The sequence below is a fragment of the Phyllobates terribilis genome, unplaced genomic scaffold (genome assembly GCF_046119375.1).
Source record: "Phyllobates terribilis strain yellow unplaced genomic scaffold, ASM4611937v1 Scaffold_98__1_contigs__length_5973952, whole genome shotgun sequence".
NCBI lineage: Eukaryota > Metazoa > Chordata > Amphibia > Anura > Dendrobatidae > Phyllobates > Phyllobates terribilis.
Window position 1 is genome coordinate 5,712,942 of NW_027362858.1, and position 20,412 is coordinate 5,733,353.

The following is a 20,412-nucleotide window of genomic DNA, read 5'->3' on the forward strand; positions in this document are numbered from 1 at the left end:
GACTAACAACACATATGTTCTTAAAACAAGCAAAATTACAAGCCGAATGGCTTGTTGTGGATGTATATAAACAGATGTAAACAATGATGCTGCTGAATAATTGGTACAGTCACTACCTTACTCTATCCTGTACCTAAACAAAGCTTATACTGCCTAGCTGACGAGGTTGGCACCCTCAACAATGGTGACCCCGCTCACTGGTGGCTGTACCTCAGAAGCCCTTATGATCCCTTGCTGTTTTTGTAAGTTTGTATACTTATTTGTCACTGCAAAATGAAAATAAATTTATCTAATTTATATAATGTGATTTTCTTGATTTTTTTTTCGGATATTCTATCTCTCAATGTTAAAATTAACCTACCCTTAAAATTACAGACTGTTCATGTCTTTGTCAGTGGGCAAACTTATAAAAATAGCAAGGGATGAAATAATTATTTCCTTCTCTGTATGCATGTTTTTCTCAATATCTGAAATGAAATCAGAATAAACCTTTCCCGTTTTAGGTCAATTAGGATTATTATAATTTTTAATATTTGTCAAATGCCAGAATAATGAGAGAGAGAGAATGTTTTAAGGCATATTTATTACTTACTGCAAAGTCAAAAGTTTACATACACTAAGATTACTATGCCTTTAAACAATTCTGGACTGCCCATATGATCATATTGTTACAGGTCCGGGTGGTGGAACCTCTGTGCTGAGATACAAGGAGGGACCAGAGGGGCGTAACTAAGTGCCTACCCTGACAGACCCTGGCTACACGGTGGCTTAATCGACTCCGTGCACCAAGGAGGGACCGGGAAGGTGGACCAGGTGCCACACTGGGACTGACCTCAAGTGAGAGCAGGCGACTCCCACGGGACTGATGGCCAAAGCCAACAGGCAAGACAGATGAGCACGGCTGATAGACAATGCAGGTAAACGGGCAGGCTTGGCTGACAGGCGGACACGGCTGATAGACAGGCAGGCAGCACTGGGACCGGAGGGCTGGAGAGAGTGTTTAGAACACAAACCACAAATTTGCAGAGGCACCTCCATTTTGGAGGAGGTGCTTTAAATAGGGGCAGTCCTCGGGCTATTGGCTGGGGACTTTTTAGGACGGCGCTCGCGGCCCCTTTAAGAGTACAGTGGATCTGCGCGCGGTGCACACACCCTGGGAAGACGCTGCGGTGAGACCAGAGGAAGCAGCGGGGGATGCCGGACTGTAGCCGCGGTGATGAGTGGATCGACATCTCTGCCGGGCAGGAGGCAGAGACGCCGACACTACACATATCATGTGTTTGGAAGCTTCCGATAGTTTTTTTGGCAACATCTTAGTTATTTAGAGACACGTATTTTAATGCACACCTAAAACCCACTGCTTCTTTGTGTAGCATCAAGGGAAAGTCTAAAGTAATCAGCCAAGATTTCAGGAAGAGAATTGTGGACTTGCACAAGTCCAGCTCATCCTTGGGTACAATTTCAAGATACCTGAAGGTGCCTCATTCATCTGTACAAACAATTATACGCAAGTACAAACAAGATAGGAATGTCCAGCCATCATACTGCTCAGGAAGTAGGCGGGTTCTGTGTCCCAGAGATGAACGTGCTTTTGGTCTGACATGTGCATATCAACCCAAGGACAAAAGCAAGAGACCTTGTGAAGATGATGGCGGAAGCTGGTAAGACTGTGTGTAATGCACACGCCAAGGCTGAGTGGCGTGTGCGTGTGTATGTAGTGATTCCACTGTGCCATGAACCGGAGAGTGCCTGGAGGGGCGTAACTAAGTATTTGCCCGATCCGACCAAGGTCGCACGACGGCATACGACGCCAGTGCACCAGGGAGGAACCGGGCAGAGGGACCAGGTGCTACTCCAGGTCAGACCCCGGACACGGCTGTTGACCCACACAGGGGAATACTGGAACAGGCAGGTTAGGCTGGCACACAAACTGGTGGGTATAGGTAGACACGGCTGGAATACAGACGGGTGGATGCTGGCGAGCACGACAGGTATGCAGGCAGGGAGGTACTGGCTGGTATGACAGGTTGGAGCACAGAGTGGATAGGACCCACTTCAGACTGGGACTCAGGAACAGAACCGCAGATGCAGCGGACAAACACAGCAGAGTGAGACCGCCCGGAGCGGCGAGCAAGAGCAGAGCAAGACGAGACCGCCAGTAGCGGTGAGCGAGAGTAGAGCAGGACAAGGCCGCCTGGAGCGGTGAGCAAAGGGTCAGAGCAGAGCGAGACTGCCGGAGCAGTGAGCAAGGAGTCAGAGCAGAGCGAGACTGCCGGAGCAGTGAGCAAAGGAGTCAGAGCAGAGCGAGACTGCCGGAGCAGTGAGCAAAGGAGTCAGAGCAGAGCGAGACTGCCGGAGCAGTGAGCAAAGGAGTCAGAGCAGAGCGAGATTGCCGGAGCAGTGAGCAAAGGGTCAGAGCAGAGCGAGACTGCCGGAGCAGTGAGCAAAAGGTCAGAGCAGAGCGAGACTGCCGGAGCAGTGAGCAAAGGGTCAGAGCAGAGCGAGACTGCCGGAGCAGTGAGCAAAGGGTCAGAGCGGAGCGAGACTGCCGGAGCAGTGAGCAAAGGGTCAGAGCGGAGCGAGACTGCTGGAGCAGTGAGCAAAGGGTCAGAGCGGAGCGAGACTGCCGGAGCAGTGAGCAAAGGGTCAGAGCGGAGCGAGACTGCCGGAGCAGTGAGCAAAGGGTCAGAGCGGAGCGAGACTGCCGGAGCAGGGAGCAAAGGGTCAGAGCGGAGCGAGACTGCCGGAGCAGTGAGCAAAGGGTCAGAGCGGAGCGAGACTGCCGGAGCAGTGAGCAAAGGGTCAGAGCGGAGCGAGACTGCCGGAGCAGTGAGCAAAGGGTCAGAGCGGAGCGAGACTGCCGGAGCAGTGAGCAAAGGGTCAGAGCGGAGCGAGACTGCCGGAGCAGGGAGCAAAGGGTCAGAGCGGAGCGAGACTGCCGGAGCAGGGAGCAAAGGGTCAGAGCGGAGCGAGACTGCCGGAGCAGGGAGCAAAGGGTCAGAGCGAAGCGAGACTGCCGGAGCAGTGAGCAAAGGGTCAGAGCGGAGCGAGACTGCCGGAGCAGTGAGCAAAGGGTCAGAGCGGAGCATGACTGCCGGAGCAGTGAGCAAAGGGTCAGAGCGGAGCAAGACTGCCGGAGCAGTGAGCAAAGGCAGAGCAGGCTAGAACCGCCGGAGCGGTGAGCAAGGCAGAGCAGGCTAGAACCGCCGGAGCGGTGAGCAAGGCAGAGCAGGCTAGAACCGCCGGAGCGGTGAGCAAGGCAGAGCAGGCTAGAACCGCCGGAGCGGTGAGCAAGGCAGAGCAGGCTAGAACTGCCAGAGCGGTGAGCAAGGCAGAGCAGACAAGAACCGCCGGAGCGGTGAGCAAGGCAGAGCAGGGGGGACAGGGCTCTGTACACACGGAACAGACAGGAAGGGAAAGGCAGAACCAGATACCCACAGGGTACTTGCAGTGAAGTAGCGAGTGGACCACAAACTCACAAACGGAAGTACAGTGACAACGAGCAGGAGTTAGGTACGAGTTCAGACTCTGCAGAAAAAGGGAAGGTACAGACATAGAGAAAAACAGGAAACAGGCTAGGAGAGTATTCAGACAAGAACAGACACAGCAGCAAGATACAGGAGCGGGTCTAGGTATGCGGCCCCTAGAAGGCGGAACGAACAGGCTAGGAGTGTGTTCAGACAGGAACAGGCAAGATACAGGAAAGGGTCTAGGTATGCGGCCCCTAGAAGGCGGAAGGAACAGGCTAGGAGCGTGTTCACACTGACCTGGAAATACAGCCTCCAGGATAGGCAGAAGACAACAGGCTAGAAGATAGTTCAGACAGGACACAGTTCAGACACGGGAACTGATACCGCAAGGCAGGAAACATAGACAGGACCTGGCACATCAGTGACTAAACGCCAACTGACAGAACACAATGCTCAGGCAGGGATTCCAGGGAGGAGCTGGGTTAAATACCAGGTGACAGACAGCAATAGGCTGAGGACGCACAAGGGATGTGCCTGCAGCAGATACAAAAAGCAGGATGTGATCGGGCGCCACCCTTAAGCAGCAGAAACAGAGGCAAACAGACAGCATGGAGGGAAGCCAGAGTGATAGTCTGGACTGGAGATCAAGTGCGCGCTCTTGTACAGTGGGAGATGGACCACTATGTAAGGACGCCGCCAGGTATGTTACAGTACCCCCCCCTTACGCCCCCTCTTCCTCAGGCCTGCCAGAATGTTCCGCAGGGAATTTGAGGGCCAATCTTTCACTTCAAGGAGATCACTTCCACTGTCCACAGGAACTGGTCTCATCTGAGTAGCTAGGATGCTACCTCCTATCCAGCCATCCTCAGCAACAGACGAAATGGGTGGAGTACTAGGAACAGCACACAAGGAAGTCTCTCTCCACTTATTATCAGGTAGCACCCCAGAGGGTTCAGGAGACAACTGGAAGTCCTCCGCCGGGTTGGAGGGGTGCAGAGACTCGGGGGGTAACCTCTGCTTCGGGGTACATCTTGTGAAGCTCACAGGATGAAATGGGCGAGGTATCAGGTACAAGGTGTAAAAAAGTCACTGTCTCTTGGTTATCTGGTGGTACCCCGGAGGATTCAGGAAACAACTGGGGGTCCTCCGCCGGGTCGGAAGAGTGCAGAGTCTCGGGGGCAACCTCTGCTTCGGAGTACACTAGGTCGGACTCACTGGAAGAAGCGGGCGAGGTATCAGGTACAGAGTATAGGGAAGACTCAGTCCATTCGCTACCAGGTAGCACCCCGAAGGGTTCTGGAGACAACTGGAGGTCCTCCACCTGGTCGGAGGGGTGTAGAGACTCGGGGTTAACTACCGCTTTGAGGTACCCATTGTCAGGCTCACAGGATGGAGCGGACGAAGTATCAGGTACCGGGTGTAGGGAAGTCTCTCTCCATTTGTCATCAGGTGGTATCCCAGAGGATTCAGGAGGCAACAGGGGGTCCTCCGCCAGGTAGTAGAGATGCACAGACTCGAAGGTAATCACTGCTTCGGAGTACCCTTGGACAGGCTCACCGGTTAAAGTGGGTGAAGCATCAGATATCGAGTGCAGGAAGTCTTCCTGTGTGGATTCTAGGTGGGCAGAAGTCTCTTCCGGCAGGAGAACTGGTGCGCTACCCACGCACATTACCCGTCGGGGCTGCTCCGGGATACAGGGAAGTGAAGCTTCAGCAGGGACTTCAAGGTTGGGGTCAGGAGGTCTTTGGGAGGACAGACAATGGCGTGACGGCTTGCCTCTATGCCTAGCACGTCTGGACTGCCTCTTGAGGTTGGGAGAAGTATTCCGAAGAGAGTAGTCATCCTGTGTGGATTCTGGGTGGGCAGTAGTCTCTTCGGGTAGGAGGACTAGTGCGCTACCCACACACATTACCCAACGGGGCTGCTCCGGGTTATTGGGAAGTGAAGCTTCAGCAGGAGCCTCTGGATTAGGGTCATCGAAGACCATTAAAAAGGCCACCAGGAAGGCCTGAAGGTCCAGGAGGATAGGATCCTGTGCTTCCCATAGGGGGTTGATCCATTCCAAGGCATCACCCATTAGGTAAGACATCATGAATCCCACCTTAAACCGATCGGTGGGAAAACAAAGAGGGTAGAACTTGAAGTGTAGCATGCATTGCTCCACAAATGCACGACTCAGTCTTGGATCCCCATAGTACCATGGCGAATCCGCAGGAACGAGTGCTGATAGATCCATGTGGACGGGTGCGTAATACGCCTGAAACTCAGCTGGTAGCAAAAAAAAATAAATTTCTTCTAGAAGCATGTATTCGCTGGAAAACGTCTCAGAGAGCGAAGGCCGTGGGGCTCAACGGGAACCATGGCCTGAGCATGCTGTAATGCACACGCCCGGGCTGAGTGGCGTGTGCGTGTGTATGTAGTGATTCCACTGTGCCATGAACCGGAGAGTGTCTGGAGGGGCGTAACTAAGTATCTGCCCGATCCGACCAAGGTCGCACGACGGCATACGACGTCAGTGCACCAGGGAGGAACCGGGCAGAGGGACCAGGTGCTACTCCAGGTCAGACCCCGGACACGGCTGTTGACCCACACAGGGGAATACTGGAACAGGCAGGTTAGGCTGGCACACAGACTGGTGGGTATAGGCAGACACGGCTGGAATACAGACGGGTGGATGCTGGCGAGCACGACTGGTATGCAGGCAGGGAGGTACTGGCTGGTATGACAGGTTGGAGCACAGAGTGGATAGGACCCACTTCAGACTGGGACTCAGGAACAGAACCGCAGATGCAGCGGACAAACACAGCAGAGTGAGACCGCCCGGAGCAGTGAGCAAGAGCAGAGCAAGACGAGACCGCCAGTAGCGGTGAGCGAGAGTAGAGCAGGACAAGGCCGCCTGGAGCGGTGAGCAAAGGGTCAGAGCAGAGCGAGACTGCCGGAGCAGTGAGCAAAGGGTCAGAGCGGAGCGAGACTGCCGGAGCAGTGAGCAAAGGGTCAGAGCGGAGCAAGACTGCCGGAGCAGTGAGCAAAGGGTCAGAGCGGAGCAAGACTGCCGGAGCAGTGAGCAAAGGGTCAGAGCGGAGCAAGACTGCCGGAGCAGTGAGCAAAGGGTCAGAGCGGAGCAAGACTGCCGGAGCAGTGAGCAAAGGGTCAGAGCGGAGCAAGACTGCCGGAGCAGTGAGCAAAGGCAGAGCAGGCTAGAACCGCCGGAGCGGTGAGCAAGGAAGAGCAGGCAAGAACCGCCGGAGCGGTGAGCAAGGCAGAGCAGGGGGGACAGGGCTCTGTACACACGGAACAGACAGGAAGGGAAAGGCAGAACCAGATACCCACAGGGTACTTGCAGTGAAGTAGCGAGTGGACCACAAACTCACAAACGGAAGTACAGTGACAACGAGCAGGAGTTAGGTACGAGTTCAGACTCTGCAGAAAAAGGGAAGGTACGGACATAGAGAAAAACAGGAAACAGGCTAGGAGAGTATTCAGACAAGAACAGACACAGCAGCAAGATACAGGAGCGGGTCTAGGTATGCGGCCCCTAGAAGGCGGAACGAACAGGCTAGGAGCGTGTTCAGACAGGAACAGGCAAGATACAGGAACGGGTCTAGGTATGCGGCCCCTAGAAGGCGGAAAGAACAGGTTAGGAGCGTGTTCACACTGGCCTGGAAATACAGCCTCCAGGATAGGCAGAAGACAACAGGCTAGAAGATAGTTCAGACAGGACACAGTTCAGACACGGGAACTGATACCGCAAGGCAGGAAACATAGACAGAACCTGGCACATCAGTGACTAGACGCCAACTGACAGAACACAATGCTCAGGCAGGGATTCCAGGGAGGAGCTGGGTTAAATACCAGGTGACAGACAGCAATAGGCTGAGGACGCACAAGGGGTGTGCCTGCAGCAGATACAAAAAGCAGGAAGTGATCAGGCGCCGCCCTTAAGCAGCAGAAACAGAGGCAAACAGACAGCATGGAGGGAAGCCAGAGTGATAGTCTGGACTGGAGATCAAGTGCGCGCTCTTGCACAGTGGGAGATGGACCACTATGCAAGGACGCAGCCAGGTATGTTACACTGTGTCAATATCCACAGTGAAACGAGTGCTGTATCAACATGGGCTGAAAGGCCACTCTGCCAGGAAGAAGCCATTACTCCAAAAGAAACATAAAAAAGCCAGATTAATGTTGGCAAATGCACACAGGAACAAAGACCTTAATTTTTGGAGGCATGTCCTGTGGTTTGATTAAACTAAAATTTTGGGCATAATTACCATTGTTACATTTGGAGGAAAAAGGGAGAAGCTTGGAAGCCTAAGAACACCATCCCAACTGTGAAACACGGGGGGTGACAGCATCATGTTGTGGAGTTGTTTTGCTGCAGGAGGGACTGATGCACATCACAAAATAGATGGTATCATGAGAAAAGAATATTATTTGGCAATACTGAAGCAACATCTCAAGACATCAGCCAGGAAGTTAAAGCTTGGGCGAAAAAGGGTCTTCCAAATGGACAATGACCCGAAGCATACTGCCAAAATGGTAACAAAGTGGCTTAAGGATAACAAAGTCAATGTTTTGGAGTAGCCATCACAAAGCCCTGATCTAAATCCTATTAGGTGACCTACAAACCTGGTACACCTGTTTTGTCAGGAGGAATGGGCCCAAATTCCAACTGAACTATTGTGAGAAGCTTGTGGAAGAATATCCCAAATGCTTGACCCAAATCATTCAGTTTAACCCCTTTACCCCCCAGGGTGGTTTGCACGTTAATGACCAGACCAATTTTTACAATTCTGACCACTGTCACTTTATGAGGTAAGAACTCTGGAACGCTTCAATGGATCCCCCTGATTCTGAGACTGTTTTTTCGTGACATATTGTACTTCATGATAGTGGTAAAATTTCTTCGATATCACTTGTGTTTATTTGTGAAAAAAAATGGCAATTTGGTGAAAGTTTTGAAAATTTCACAATTTTCAAACTTTGAATTTTCATGCCCTTACATCAGAGAGATATGTCATACAAAATAGTTAATAAATAACATTTCCCATATGTCTACTTTACATGAGCACAATTTTGGAAACAAATTTTTTTTTGTTAGGGAGCTATAAGGGTTAAAAGTTGACCAGCGATTTCTCATTTGTACAATAAAATTTATAAAACTATTTTTTGGGGGTCCCCGTCATATTTGAAGTCACTTTGAGGGGTTTTTATGACAGAAAATATCCAAAAGTAACACCATTCTAAAAACTGCACCCCTCAAGGTGCTCAAAACCACATTCAAGAAGTTTATTAACCCTTCACGTGCTTCACAGCAATTAATTGAACGTGAGAGGAAAAAATGAACATTTAACTTTTTTTCACTAAAATTTTACTTTAACCCCCAATTTTTTTTATTTTCACAAGCGTACCAGGAAAAATTGGAAACCAAAAGTTGTTGTGCAATTTCTCCTGAGTATGCTGATACCCCATATGTGGGGGAAAGCCATTGTTTGGGTGCACGGCAGAGCTTGGAAGGGAAGGAGCGGCATTTAACGTTTTCAATGCAAAATTTGCTGGAATTGACAGAGGACCCCATGTGCCTAAACAGTGGAAACCCCCCACAAGTGACCCCATTTTGGAAACTAGACCCATTAAGGAACTTTTAGCCTAAATTTTTTTATTTTCTCGAGGGTACTAGGAGAAAGTGGACTTCAAAATCTGTTGTCCAATTCCTCCTGAGTACGGTGATACCCCATGTGTTGGAGAAAACTACTGTTTGGGCGCACGTCAGCGCTAGGAAGGGAAGGAGTGACGTTTTGGAATGCAGACTTTGATGGAATGGTCTGGGGGCGTCATGTCACGTTCTCAGAGCCCCTGATGTGCCTAAACAGTGGAAATGGCCAACAAGTGCCCCCTTTTGGAACGAATACCCAATTTGTGAATCTTATAATGTAGTGTCATACGTCAGTTGTATAGGACAACCTGACGAACATTACACAACTAACGTATGACAACCTGACAAACACTACGTCAGTTGTGTAGTGTTTGTCAGGTTGTCATACGTCTGAAATTAATTTAGTAGTCCATGGAAGTATGGTACCTTTTGAAGCATTCTTTCATGCACAGGCCAGGTTTGTCGGGGCAGGTGTCACATTGATAAATGGTGTCCTTGCGTATTCACCTTTTATAAACACACTCGGCACTTCTTTTGTGACTTACCTTTTTTTCCGCTGTGAGGCATCTGCCCTGGGAAATGCTGGTCTCGTACAATTCGAGGACCTTCAGTTCCAGAAGTACTGGGGCCCGCTCTGTCACTACTGCAAAATATCAGGGCCTTGATAACTACCTCCTGGAACTGAAGGTACAACGTAGAAGTCTGGCCTGCACATTGTGACAGAAGGAAAGCGTTGTACATTGCTATCTGTACAATGTGCACGGCCAACTTCTTGTACCACACCTTGGCCTTTCTCAAAGCACTGTACAGCTGGAGGACTTGATCAGAGAGATCAACTCCCCCCATGTACTTGTTGTACCCCACTACACAGTCTGGTTTGACGACCTGTGTAGTGGAACCTTGTACAGTGCTGAGGGTGCTGCCATCACCATGTATGGTGGTCAAGAAAAGGACATCCCTCTTGTACTTTACCACTAGAAGGTAGTCGCTACATTGGGTTCTGCTCTCACCCCTTCTGAGCAGCTGCCCAATTAGCGTCTTTGGGAGGCCTCTCTATTTTTGCAGACAGTATCGCAGGCTGCGGTACGCCGCGCAGAGAGGGACTTGAAGAGAGGGACACTGGTATAAAAGTTATCCACGTACAAGTGCTAACCTTTATCCAGCAGTGGGTGCACCAAGTCCCACACAATTTTCCCACTCACTCCCAGAACAGGGGGTCAGTCAGTGGATTCAATCCGAGAGTCCTTCCCTTCATAAACTCTAAGCTTGTGAGTGTACCCTGAGGTACTCTCACAAAGTTTATACAGCTTGATTCCGTACCTGGCCTTCTTATTGGGCAGGTAGTGCAGGAATCCAAGCCGCTCCATAAAAGCAATTAAGGAGTCATCCACGCAGATGTCCCTTTGGGGCATGTACACTTCAGCAAACTTGTTGTTGAAGTGGTCGATGACCGGCCGAACTTTGAGAAGATGATCAAAGTTCGGGTCATCGCGTGCAGGACACCTTGCATTATCGTTGTAATGCAAGAACTTGTAGATGGCCTGAAAACGTTTCCGGGTCATGACCATTTGGAACACTGGAGTGTTATATGAAACGTCAACACTCCAATATTGCCAAAGTTCTGGCTTCTTCAAGATCCCATATGAAGGACCAGGCCCCAAAACTTCATTATTTCTACTGCGTCTACAGGAGACCAGTTAGAAAATGATGAAGAGGGGTTTTGTTCCAAAAATTGATGAGCGTATAAATTAGTTTGGCCCACCATGAGGTTTACAAGATCCTCAGAGAAAAAGACTTTGAAAAAGTCTAGTTCTGTGAGGCTGGTGGTGTCAAACTTGATTCCTGATTCCGCCACAAAATCAGGAATCAGTGGCTCATAATTTTTGAGGGGCGAGGTCCACACGGGGTCAGTAGTAGGGGGAGGGCGCTGGTTCATCTTTTCTCCTGGGGCGTCTGAGTGGCGGTTCAGCAGCACCTGAAGGACTGCCGCTTTCCCGGCTCCATGTTTTAAAATTGTGTGTAAAGAATAAAGGATCTTCATATTCAATCGCATGCTGGAGTGCCACCTTCTATCTGCTAACAGGATATCAAAGGAAAAATCTTTCTTTGGGCAGAGCACCTGCTGATTAGCGATCACTGGCTGTTTGTGACTGACGCTCACTGGAGTACAAAAAGGTATGCAATTGGAATAAGATCTGTGGTCACTGATCAGCGCTAGGCCGCTGCAGGAAGCGCAAAAAAAAAACAACAGACAACAGTCGAGCGATGAAGTGATGATCAGCACTTGGTGGCAGAAAGGGGGATGGGAAGGTTGAGAGGGGGATTGGGGTGGATGAGGAGGGATCAAAAAATCCTGCTTACATTTGTTGTCTTTCAGATGTCGTCTATCACATGTCTTCTGTAAGATGTCTTCTGGAGCAGGAGCGGCGATTGTGGTGTCACAGGCTTCTGTGGCCCAACACGGCGCACAATCGGACAGCGCGACTGCCCTCTAGAAAAGAAAAATGGTTAGTTGAAAAAAAAGGTAAAGTAGCGAGCACTAGTGCTGATCGGTGATTTGCGTCACCGATCAACCCTCGGCGGCTGCTGGATGTACGCACGGAGGTGGTGCAAAGTGAGGGGGGGTGGGGGAGAAATAATTGACAGGGATGAAAAAAAGTCCTGAAAAGCAGCGAGCATGGACGTAGTCACTGGTCAGTGCTCGGCCGCTGCAGGACGCACAAAAAAAAAAAAAACTGGGGGCAGGGTGGGTAAAAAGAAGGGGGTTAGGGTGGATGAGGGGAGAACAGGGATGGACTTACCAAAGTCTTCTCTGTTCTTCTTTCAGAAGCAGGTTCAGGATCAAGATCTGCAGCAGCAGGACACGGAGCAGGAGACCCAGGAGACCGCAGCAGGACGCCGGAGTAGCAGCGACTGGAGCAGGTGAGAAGAAGGTCTTGTGGTGTCACAGGTGCTTCTGTGGCAACACAAGGCCCAGCACAGAGGTGATCAAACGTGACCGGTCTGTAGAAATCCTCACCAAGTGTGAGGATCTGCAGGGCGGTCACTGGGGGGTAATAGGGTGGTGACAGGTAGGTCACCCGCCGGTCACCTCCCGGTCAGGCACTCTGATTGGTGCGATCGATGATGACATCGATCGCACCAATGAGAGATGGCTGGGGCCTGGGCAGCATCACAGGGGGTCACAGGGAGGTGACAGGTCGGTCACCGCCCTGTGACCGCCTTGTCACCTGTGTTCAGATACTCTGATTGGAGCGATCGATGTCATCATCGATCGCTCCAATCAGAGCTGTCTGGGGCCTCTGCTGACATCACAAGGGGTCATGGGGTGGTGACAGGTAGGTCACAAGCCGGTGACCGCCCAGTCACCGCGCGGTTGCTCTATGATCGGTGTGATCGATGTGATTGTCGATCACACCGATCATAGCAGGTTGGGGAGAGAGCTGGGGTCTCTTAGCAACAGCCTAGGATCGATGCTCTTATGAGCACCGATCCAAAGCTGAACATCACTGTTTCTGGCAATCTGATTGCCAGAAACAGTGAGAAATGCTGTGATTGGCTGTTCAGAATTGAACAGCCAATCACAGCGATCGTAGGTGTGGGGGGAGGCGGCGCCATCTACCCTGAAGTAAGATGGCGCCAGAGATTTAATGCGATCACCACGACTTTGACTTTTGACTTTGCAGTAAGTAATAAAAATGCCTTAAAACATTCTCTCTCTCTCATTATTCTGGCATCTGGGAAAGGTTTATTCTGATTTCATGTCAGATATTGAGAAAAACATTCATGTGTGTCTATTTAAATAGTGTATGTAAACTTGTGGTTTCAACTGTATATAATACACTGATACATTAAATAGAACCAGATACGTATCAAGGTATATATAAAGGAAAGGGTATGGTACTCAGAATGTTTCAATAATCCGCCTCAACGCGTTTCCCCAACAGCTTCATCAGGAGAATTGATACAGGGAAGATAATTCATAATATTCAGCATAGTGTGTCTAATAGCCAGGTGTCCATGTTTAAATATCCCACTTCATCCAAAACCCCTCCCCAGACTAGGAGACCCATTCCTATTCCTAGACGTGAATTGTCATAGGATATATAGAATGGAGTCTGTCTACAATAATGTACTGAACTTGCGCAAATTCTCATGCACTAGCAGTTCGATTATTTCCATACCCTAGTGTGCATGTTCGGAAGTGACGTGCTTTACACTGAAACACCAAATAAACTGATTGCGACCGCCCCACTGGTACCCGTGACTGCGCATTCCCATAGTTATGCGTTCTACGCCAGAACATATCTAGGATCATTGTCTGCGATTGCGTATGCCCGGATGTCTGCGTTTCACGCCGGAGACCATATGGTATTGGATTGCATTCCATCTCACAAAAATCCTCTGAGATCAGCATCATATGAGACTAAAAAAAAATTGCGAAGACACTGGGTCTTCCGTGGGCATAACACTACTCAGACAACACAGGGTGATGGTAAAACAGTGTGGTAATACTTTATTGAACCACAAAATAGGACAATAAACACACAAAACAGTCCTAGCAAATACCCAAGATGGTACAACATTACACAGTCTCACCCATCCTTCTCAGCCTGCCTGGGATAGAACAGCTGCGACTTTGGAAACTTCCAGAGCCGACTACCTCAACCAGTGGCTCCCCGCTTCTGGTGGGCCCCACAAAGAGGAGGTAGCGGCAAGCTTAGGAAGCTAGCAGTCCATCAAGGTACAAGACCAGGAGACCCGAGGGTCCCAACCTGGCCTCTCCAAGAGTTTCCATGGGGCCAGATGACTGGCAGGTCCCAATCTGGCTTCTCCGAATGTCTCCATGGGTTGGAGGGGACTGGTGGGTCCCTCCTGCCAACCCCAAACAATATATCCATGGGGCCAGGTGACTTCTTTGTCCTCTCCTGGTCTCCCCAAAATGTATCCATTTTCTCTCTGATAGTCAAATGGAGAAGATCTGTATCTTTCCAGTCAGGGCCGATACCCTTACAATAGAATCATTTAGAATAGAAATCTGTGCCTCTTTGGATAATGCCATGCAATCCATCTGCTGTCCTGAAGGATGTCTCTCATTCTCTTTGTAAAGTCTTTCTCCAATCTCTGTTTCAAGTGTGACTGCTACAGAAACACATGTCCCTTCTGCTTCTCTGGGCTCAGCCCCCTGAATGGCAGAACTGCTCTCACCCTCCTCCCCCAAAGCTAAGTGTGTATTAGTGGAGGTATCTTTCTCAGGTGACCTCATCACCTGGGTCTACATGTGAGACTCCCTGTGGTGAAGGCTCCACAGGATTCTTCTTTCAACACTTACACACAATGGGCCTAGACAATTTCTTGAACAATGGTTAGCGCAGGGCTCGACAAACCCAGGCGCCTGGTCGCCAGTGGCGCCTAGAAAATGTTGTCTGGCGCCTAGAAAATGTTGCCTGGTGCTTGAGGAGTTGAGAAGAAAAAAAAATACTCTCAATCCAATCCCACCTCCTGCACGGAGTCATCCAATCGGAGGAAGCAGGGACAGTATCACTCAGGCTGCCTTCTCCACTTTGCTCCGCCCCCCTTATGCTCCGGGACTGGACAGGGAGAGTTGGGTTACGGGGGAAGCAGGGCCGGCGTCAGCACCCGGCGTACCCGGGCAAGTGCCGGGGCCCTGGAAAATCAGAGGGGCCCAGCCGCCCACTCACTGTCGGGGCCCGGGCCCACACACCCACCCGCCCACTCACTGTCGGGGCCGGGCCCACACACCCACCCGCCCACTCACTGTCGGGGCCGGGCCCACACACCCACCCGCCCACTCACTGTCGGGGCCGGGCCCATACACCCACCCGCCCACTCACTGTCGGGGCCCTGGCCGCTTCCTCGGCACCTGTTCAGGGACGCAGGCGCTGCTTGATTGCCGGCACTTCCCCCAGACATGGCCGCGCGCTGTCCGGCTGTGTCTGCTAGTAATGACACGGCAGGGTCGACGGCACTGCACCTTTAATTGTGCTTGTGTGTCGCTCCTGCCGCGTCATTACTAGCAGACACAGCCGCACAGCGCGCGGCCATGTCTGGGGGAGTGCCGGCAATCAAACACCGTCGGAGCGGAGGTCCTGCACAGATGGGCGGGTGGGGCCCGGACCCGACCGCAAGTGGGCCCCTCTGATGTTCCAGGGCCATGAAGTCTGTGACACGCCGGGGGCCCTGCACTGCCCCATACCCGAGGAGCTGCTGGACAGGACACTGGACCGGGGACAGGTGAGTGAGGATTCCCCAATCCCCATATTAAAAATATTAGTAATGGGTCTGTGTGAGTGCATGTATGTGAATGTCAGTGTATATGACTGTGTATATATATTTGTCTGTTTTATCTATGTGTATGTCTGTATGTGTACATATGTCTGCGTACCGTGTGTGCGCGCGCATATGTCTGCGTACCGTGTGTGCGCGCGCATATGTCTGCGTACCGTGTGTGCGCGCGCATATGTCTGCGTACCGTGTGTGCGCGCGCATATGTCTGCGTACCGTGTGTGCGCGCGCATATGTCTGCGTACCGTGTGTGCGCGCGCATATGTCTGCGTACCGTGTGTGCGCGCGCATATGTCTGCGTACCGTGTGTGCGCGCGCATATGTCTGCGTACCGTGTGTGCGCACGCATATGTCTGCGCACCGTGTGTGCGCACGCATATGTCTGCGTACCGTGTGTGCACGCATATGTCTGCGTACCGTGTGCGCGCGCGCATATGTCTGCGTACCGTGTGTGCGCACGCATATGTCTGCGTACCGTGTGTGCGCACGCATATGTCTGCGTACCGTGTGTGTGCGTATGTCTGCGTACCGTGTGTGCGCGCGCATATGTCTGCGTACCGTGTGTGCACGCGCATGTCTGCGTACCGTGTGTGCGCGCGCATATGTCTGCGTACCGTGTGTGCGCACGCATGTCTGCGTACCGTGTGTGCGCGCGCATGTCTGCGTACCGTGTGTGCGCGCGCATATGTCTGCGTACCGTGTGTGCGCGCGCATATGTCTGCGTACCGTGTGTGCGCGCGCATATGTCTGCGTACCGTGTGTGCGCACGCATGTCTGCGTACCGTGTGTGCGCACGCATATGTCTGCGTACCGTGTGTGCGTGCATATGTCTGCGTACCGTGTGTGCGTGTGCATATGTCTGCGTACCGTGTGTGCGCGCGCATATGTCTGCGTACGTGAAGGATGAGGGGGCAGGCTGGGCCATGTGTAATAAATATATATATATATATATATATATATATTTATTTCTCCGCCGTATCTGTGCATCATGAATCGTGTATGTGTTAAAAGGGCCCACTGAGACTCTTTCGCCCGGGGCCCAGAAAAACCTGGAGCCGGCCCTGGGGGGAAGGATCGCTGTGGCCGGGGGCCCGTTCTCATCTCCCGCTACCTGTGTAAGTACATACAAAGGCCGTGCTCCCCGGGGAGACGCCGTGTGTGAGGGGGTCTATATGTACAGTTTGTCAACAAAAAAAATTCTGGCTCCTAAATTTTTTGGCTGGCTCCTAGATTCTGAACAACTTTGTCGACCCCTGGGTTAGCGGCTCCTGAGATACTGAGATTAGTGGAATGGTGGACACTTTACAAGTTAAATTAGTGTACATAAACTGACGAGCAAGCAGAACATTAGTAAAACCCAGCCAGTAATCTCCAATAAAACACAATAATGTATTTGTCTTGGATTAACAAATCTAATCGTCTGGCTAATTAAGATTTTATGCTGTATCGTCACACAAGTATTGCACATTCTCCCATCATGCAATAGGCATGTAGATCTACTTCATCACTACATAAAATATGAGATGATGATAGCCCACAGTATATTCCTAAATGGTCAAATTTGACCCCTATTGCATAATTAGAGATACACAAGGATCACCACACTTGTTAATTACTAAATAGTATATATGGGATATAACTGATGAGAAATAATTCTTATATAGAAGCTCAGATATATCGATGAAGTACAACAATATGTGAACCCCATTCACAGGGAACTGAGTAGCAATGGATAGAGTATAAAACCCAAAAATGTAATCCAGAATGGGGCTGTATTCACACAAAACAGGCATAGGAAATTTGCTCATTGAGTCCCTTAGGGGTTTATGAATCAAGTCTGGAAATCTACTTACTTTCCTTTTTGAGGACACATCTATTATGATCACCTCCTCTCACATTGGGTTTAAACTCAATGATACAAAAAGAGATGTCTCCGGTTTCACCTCAATGTGCCCTGTTCATGTGTCTCGACCATGGTTTATATCGCCCAAATGCTCCCCACCCTCCTCCTAGATTGCCTCTTGGTCGTGCATACATAATCTAGGGGGCAGGTGCATGTGGCCACACATACAAGTCCTGAAGTTTTACAGTTGAAATAATCCCTCTGGCTCTGGAAAAAGGTTTTAAGGCCCCGTCACACTTAGCGACGCTGCAACGATCCCGACAACGATATGACCTGTCAGGGATCGTTGCTGCGTCGCTATGTGGTCGCTGGTGAGCTGTCAAACAGGCAGGCTCACCAACGATCAGGGGAGCAGCGACATTGTGGAAAGAATCTTTCCACGATGTCCTGCTCCTAGTTACCAGCCTGCTGAAGCAGGAGCAGGCTGGTAACTATGGTAAACATCAGGTTACTAGGGGCACACGCGAACCTAGTAACCCGTTGTTTATCATGGTTACCACTCTGCTACAGTGAGCGGGAGGTTACCGCTCACTTTAGCAGGCTCGTAACCATGATAAACAACGGGTTACTAGGTGCGCGTGTGCCCCTAGTAACCCGATGTTTACCATAGTTACCAGCCTGATCGTTGCTCCCGCTGGTCACACACAGCAATGTGTGCTGACCAGCGGGAGAGCAACGACCAAAAAATGGTCCAGGACACTTTGCAGCGATCAGCGACCTCACAGCAGGGGCCTGATCGTTGCAAAGTGTCACACATAGCGATATCGCTGGTGAGGTCGCTGTTGCATCACCAAAACCGTGACACAGCAGCGATCTCGCTAGCGATCTCGCTATGTGAGACGGGGGCTTTACCTGTAGAGGAACTCGAGATGTAATTGGATGAGACCATGTAAATCTATGTACATTATTCTCCACATCTAAAGAAACAGCAGATTCTTCTATCCAACCAAGTCCCCTTGCACTAAACGGTCCCTAATTGACCGACCCTTTCTGAAATTATTGTGGGAGTTGATCACACAACACCCCCAGGTCCGGGTTGACTACAAGTACACCCTAGTGTTTTCTGAGGATATTAAAGATATGGTCATTCTGATTGTCCTAAGTTCCTATTACTCGTGTTATCCCATCTTTTTCTTGGTTAGGTATGAAGGAGTGTCTGTACCCTTTTTCCATGAATCTGGTGTTCATGTCTATTTACTGTTTATTAAAATCTGTGACATTAGAGCAGTTTCTTCTCAACCATAAAAATTGGCCCGTGGATATTGTTTTTGTTTTATTTGGAGGATGGGGTGGTGACTTTCCCACTTCAATAGTTTATTAGTGCTTGTAGGTTTATGGTAGATGAGTGTCCCAAGGGTCCCATCCCATTCTTTCTTGATTGGTACATCCAGGAAAGGCAACTGGTAATAATTAAACTCTGATATAAATCTAAGGCCCACTTTATTGATGTTATGTTCCCTGACAAATTCAAGAAACTTTTCACTCGTCCCCGAGCAGATAATAAGAATGTCGTCAATATATCTATACTATGTCCCAGTATATGGATGCCACCACTTATGATCATCCCTGAATATTGTGGTTTCCTCCCACCATCCCAGGAATAGGTTAGCATACGAGGGGGGCACAGGGGCTCCCCATCGCAGTACCCCTGAGCTGGTGGAAGTACTTCCTGTCAAAAAGGAAGAAGTTATGAGTAAGAGTGAATTTTAGAAGATCCTCTATGAAGTCATTATGTCTGCTACACTCTATTGATCTCAATTTCAAGAAACGTCTTACATCCTCATGCGGTATATTGCTGTACAAAGCCTCGATATCTAGTGAAGACTGCTTCCCTACATGCATGTATACATGCTCGAGGGTCTACATGTAGGGGAGCAAGGAAAGGTAAAACCAACTCCAGAGGAATTATTCCAACCTCAGGCGGTACTGTGGGAACATTATACTGTGTGTGGTGCATCATACATACTGCAAAAGGGGCATTACACTGTGGGGGGCATCATACATACTGCATAAGGGGCATAATGAGGGCATTACACTGTGTGGGGACATCATACATCCTGCATAGGGGCATAATGGGGGCATTACACTGTGTGGAGGCATCATACATCCTGCATAAGAGGCATAATGGGGGCATCATACTTACTGTACAAGGGGCATAATGGGGGCATTACACTGTGTGGGCATCATAAATACTACATAAGGGGCATAATGGGGGCATTATACTGTGGGGGGCATCTTACATCCTACATAAGGGGCATAATGGGAGCATTACACTGTGTGGGAGCATCATACATACTGCATAAGGGGCATTACACTGTGGGGGCATCATACATCCTGTATAAGGGACATAATGGGGGCATTACACTCTGTGGGGGCATCATACATCCTGCATAAGGGGCATTACACTGTGGGGGCATCATACATCCTGTATAAGGGGCATAATGGGGGCATTACACTGTGGGGCCAGTAAAGGGGTCCTGTACTATGAGAACAATACGTTTCCTCCCTTCCTGTCTCCATAGTTGGGTCGTATGTATCTATTACAGGAAACAGAACAAAAGCCTTATGATTCTTATAAAGGGGCAACACAAGACCCCAAAAGAGTCTCCGTTCTGAAGGGGTTAATGCCCCCTGCGCCCAGTAATGGGGTCTCCACATACCTCCACCTGCAGAGCCGCCACCACATATATGGCTGCTCTGTGCACACAGGAGCTGTGATGAGGTCACAGGAGGGGAGGAGTCAGGGGTCACATGATCAGGGGCCTCAGTGGATGCAGGACTCTGCTGTGCTGGTTGTCATGGTGCTGGATGAGCTGAAGTTTATGTGTGGGGTCAGGAGGGGTTTACAGTGTGGATGTAGCAGAGCCGCGTGTGTACGAGGTGTACGGAGCAGAGCCGCGTGTGTACGAGGTGTACAGAGCAGAGCCGCGTGTGTACGAGGTGTACAGAGCAGAGCCGCGTGTGTACGAGGTGTACGGAGCAGAGCTGCGTGTGTACGAGGTGTACGGAGCGGAGCCGTGTGTGTACGAGGTGTACGGAGCAGAGCTGTGTGTGTACGAGGTGTACGGAGCAGAGCCGTG

At 50.4% G+C, this 20,412-nt stretch overlaps 1 protein-coding gene across 1 annotated transcript in view; it reads right to left on the reverse strand.

Annotated features, from left to right (window-relative positions):
• The window catches only part of LOC141198611 (uncharacterized), a 174,035-nt gene extending 153,954 nt beyond the window's left edge, over window positions 1–20,081 (reverse strand). The window contains exon 1 of the mRNA XM_073663044.1: window positions 19,993–20,081. The gene's annotated coding sequence lies outside the window, so the exon portion shown is untranslated. The remainder of the gene's footprint in view (window positions 1–19,992) is intronic.
• Window positions 20,082–20,412: the final 331 nt, after the last annotated feature.